This window comes from Salmo trutta, chromosome 5 (assembly GCF_901001165.1).
Source record: "Salmo trutta chromosome 5, fSalTru1.1, whole genome shotgun sequence".
NCBI lineage: Eukaryota > Metazoa > Chordata > Actinopteri > Salmoniformes > Salmonidae > Salmo > Salmo trutta.
The window spans coordinates 62634419-62639432 of record NC_042961.1 but is presented as its reverse complement, the minus strand read 5'-3'; positions in this window follow the sequence as shown (position 1 = coordinate 62639432).

Here is a 5014-nt window from a genome sequence, read left to right as displayed (position 1 = left end):
CGGACTTGAATTCCTTAGCACAGTAGTTCTTAAACTCGGTCCAAAGCGTTCACCCATTTGTGTCCTTAGTACCGAGTTTCCAAATGGGACCCTTTTCCCTATGTAGTGCACTACTTTTGACCAGAGCAACATATCACCAGGGTCCTTGTCTAAAGTAGCTCACTACAAAGGGAATAGGAGGTCAGTTGGGATGCAGCCAGGAATCGTATTAGATTATTGGATGAACAGATGTTGAAATCTCACCTTCTGAAGTCTTCAGTTGTAGCTTCACTTCTTCAGAGATCTTCAAAGGTCTTCACTGGGTCTCTCTCTCTCTCTCTCTCTCTCTCTCTCTGTCCTGCCTGTGAGTTGAGTTCTAGTCTCTCTCTCTCTGTCCTGCCTGTGAGTTGAGTTCTAGTCTCTCTCTCTCTGTCCTGCCTGTGAGTTGAGTTCTAGTCTCTCTCTCTCTGTCCTGTCTGTGAGTTGAGTTCTAGTATCTCTCTCTCTCTGTCCTGCCTGTGAGTTGAGTTCTACCTCATCCTCCTCTCCTTTTAAAGGACCCATCCAGTCAGATCCCTCCCTCCATTTCTCTCTATCTCTCTCGCTCATCCTTTACATTGGAATTTAAATTCATTTCCTGAATTGACTGTGTAATGGGAATATTTAAGATTAATAAAATTCATAATCAGTTTAGAGATGAAACATAATCTATCTCTCTCTCTCATCCTTTACATTGAAATATGTTCCCTTTCTGTAAGACACACGATTTCCACTGTTCTGTTTGTGGCATTTGGGTTGATTTCCACTGTTCTGTTTGTGACATTTGGGTTGATTTCCACTGTTCTGTTTGTGACATTTGGGTTGATTTCCACTGTTCTGTTTGTGACATTTGGGTTGATTTCCACTGTTCTGTTTGTGACATTTGGGTTGATTTCCACTGTTCTGTTTGTGACATTTGGGTTGATTTCCACTGTTCTGTTTGTGACATTTGGGTTGATGGTCACTAGACTTGAATCAGAATGTTATGGGTTAAACTCCTATCCGTTGATAGTGATTGACGCCAGACTGGAGGTACAAGGACAGAGGATCCTTATTATTATTGTAGTCTCTGAACACTGTGTGATTCTGCAGCAGGCAGCAAATGAAGTCACTGCTTTCTGTTTTGACTTTTTACAAGCAACTTTGTGAAGAAATGGCTGTTTCTGGTGAATTTTGAATGGTAAATACGTCCACAACTTTCCTGATAATTTGGTCAATATATCCGAAACTCAACTGAAATACCAACACTTTCTGTATTACTATATTACCTTTGGTCTAATGAGTTCAGAAAGTCAACACCAAACCCCTGCTTTAACTCAATTTAAATGTCATAACCCACTATAATATTTGTGTACCCTTCACTACATTTGAAATGCTCATCTGTTATTCAGCATCATCACCTGTAACCCATCTATCATTCAGCATGATCACCTGTAACCCATCTGTCATTCAGCATGATCACCTGTAACCCATCTGTCATTCAGCATTATCACCTGTACCCCATCTGTTATTCAGCATTATCACCTGTAGCCCATCTGTTATTCAGCATCATCACCCATACCCCATCTGTTATTCAGCATTATCACCTGTAACCCATCTGTTATTCAGCATCATCACCTGTAACCCATCTGTTATTCAGCATTATCACCTGTATACCATCTGTTATTCAGCATGATCACCTGTAACCCATCTGTTATTCAGCATCATCACCTGTAACCCATCTGTTATTCAGTATGATCACCTGTAACCCATCTGTAATTCAGCATTATCACCTGTAACCCATCTGTTATTCAGCATGATCACCTGTAACCCATCTGATATTCAGCATCATCACCTGTAACCCATCTGTTATTCAGCATGATCACCTGTAACCCATCTGTTATTCAGCATTATCACCTGTAACCCATCTGTTATTCAGCATGATCACCTGTAACCCATCTGTTATTCAGCATGATCACCTGTAACCCATCTGTTATTCAGCATCATCACCTGTAACCCATCTGTTATTCAGCATGATCACCTGTAACCCATCTGTTATTCAGCATTATCACCTGTAACCCATCTGTTATTCAGCATGATCACCTGTAACCCATCTGTTAATCAGCATGATCACCTGTAACCCATCTGTTATTCAGCATGATCACCTGTAACCCATCTGCCATTCAGCATGATCACTTGTAAACCATCTGTAATTCAGCATTATGACCTGTAACCCATCTGCCATTCAGCATTATCACTTGTAACCATCTGTTATTCAGCATTATCAACTGTAACCCATCTGTTATTCAGCATTATCACTTGCTACCCATCTGTTATTCAGCATTATCACCTGTAACCCATCTGTAATTCAGCATGATCACTTGTAAACCATCTGCCATTCAGCATGATCACCTGTAACCCATCTGTTATTCAGCATTATCACCTGTAACCCATCAATTTTTCAGCATGATCACCTGTAACCCATCTGTAATTCAGCATTATCACCTGTAGCACATCTGTTATTCAGCATCATCCCCTGTACCCCATCTTTTATTCAGCATTATCACCTGTAGCACATCTGTTATTCAGCATGATCACCTGTAACCCATCTGTAATTCAGCATTATCACCTGTAACCCATCTGTTATTCAGCATCATCACCTGTAACCCATCTGTAATTCAGCATTATCACCTGTAGCACATCTGTTATTCAGCATCATCCCCTGTACCCCATCTTTTATTCAGCATTATCACCTGTAGCACATCTGTTATTCAGCATGATCACTTGTAAACCATCTGTTATTCAGCATTATCACCTGTAACCCATCTGTTATTCAGCATTATCACCTGTGACCCATCTGTTATTCAGCATGATCACCTGTAACCCATCTGTTATTCAGCATCATCACCTGTAACCCATCTGTTATTCAGCATGATCACCTGTAACCCATCTGTTATTCAGCATCATCACCTGTAATCCATCTGTTATTCAGCATTATCACCTGTAACCCATCTGTAATTCAGCATGATCACTTGTAAACCATCTGCCATTCAGCATGATCACCTGTAACCCATCTGTTATTCAGCATTATCACCTGTAACCCATCAATTTTTCAGCATGATCACCTGTAACCCATCTGTAATTCAGCATTATCACCTGTAGCACATCTGTTATTCAGCATCATCCCCTGTACCCCATCTTTTATTCAACATTATCACCTGTAGCACATCTGTTATTCAGCATGATCACTTGTAAACCATCTGTTATTCAGCATTATCACCTGTAACCCATCTGTTATTCAGCATTATCACCTGTGACCCATCTGTTATTCAGCATGATCACCTGTAACCCATCTGTTATTCAGCATCATCACCTGTAACCCATCTGTTATTCAGCATGATCACCTGTAACCCATCTGTTATTCAGCATCATCACCTGTAACCCATCTGTTATTCAGCATGATCACCTGTAACCCATCTGAAGACTTACTGTTGTGATGTCACATCCCTATCAATGAAGACTTACTGTTGTGATGTCACATCCCTATCAATGAAGACTTACTGTTGTGATGTCACATCCCTTTCAATGAATTGACTACTGAGGGAACGTAACAGACCAGTTTGGTGTACAACATGAAGTTTGTAGGCTACACAACCAGATAAAGCCGATCAAGGAGGGGGAGCGGCAGAGGAGCACTCGGCTACATACAATATATCCAAATCCACAGCCACTGGGTTGTGAAGAAGGGCCCAGATCTTCTACTCTGAGACACATTGTGAAGAAGGGCCCAGATATTCTACTCTGAGACACTTTGTGAAGAAGGGCCCAGATATTCTACTCTGAGACACTTTGTGAAGAAGGGCCCAGATATTCTACTCTGAGACACTTTGTGAAGAAGGGCCCAGATATTCTACTCTGAGACACATTGTGAAGAAGGGCCCAGATCTTCTACTCTGAGACACATTGTGAAGAAGGGCCCAGATATTCTACTCTGAGACACTTTGTGAAGAAGGGCCCAGATATTCTACTCTGAGACACATTGTGAAGAAGGGCCCAGATATTCTACTCTGAGATACTTTGTGAATAAGGGCCCAGATCTTCTGTGAGTGTATTACAGTTAATAATAGTTAATTAATAAGTACTGAATACAAGCACATAAAAAACAGCTATATTACACCAGACATGTTCAATAATTTTGATGCCAAGCCTGAACAGGGGAATCTAACTGCAATGGGATCAAGGACCTCGTTGTTTTGGTTCTGAGGTCTCCATTCCCTTGGAGCACAGGACCCAATGTTCTAGCCTTGACGACGACCTGACGACAACAAAACTAACACATCAAACATTCTGAAACAATTGGGATTGTTTGCTCATCGTAACCTAGATAGAGTTACAGAGGACAAGCACAGCATCTTTATTAAGGTGACAGAACTACACTACTAATACAACTACACACAGCACTGTACTACCAATACAACTACACACAGCCCCATACTACTAATACAACTACACACACAGCACCATACTACCAATACAACTAAACAAAGCAGCAAACCACCATTACAACTACACATACAGCCCTATACTACTCATACAACTACACATACAGCCCTGTACTACTAATACAACTACACATACAGCCCTGTACTACTAATACAACTACACACACAGCCCTATACTACTAATACAACTACACATACAGCCCTATACTACTAATACAACTACACATACAGCCCTGTACTACTAATACAACTACACACACAGCCCTATGCTACTAATTCAACTACACACACAGCCCTATGCTACTAATTCAACTACACATACAGCCCTATACTACTAATACAACTACACACACAGCCCTATACTACTAATACAACTACACACACAGCCCTATACTACTAATACAACTACACACACAGCCCTATACTACTAATACAACTACACACACAGCCCTATGCTACTAATTCAACTACACATACAGCCCTATACTACTAATACAACTACACACACAGCCCTA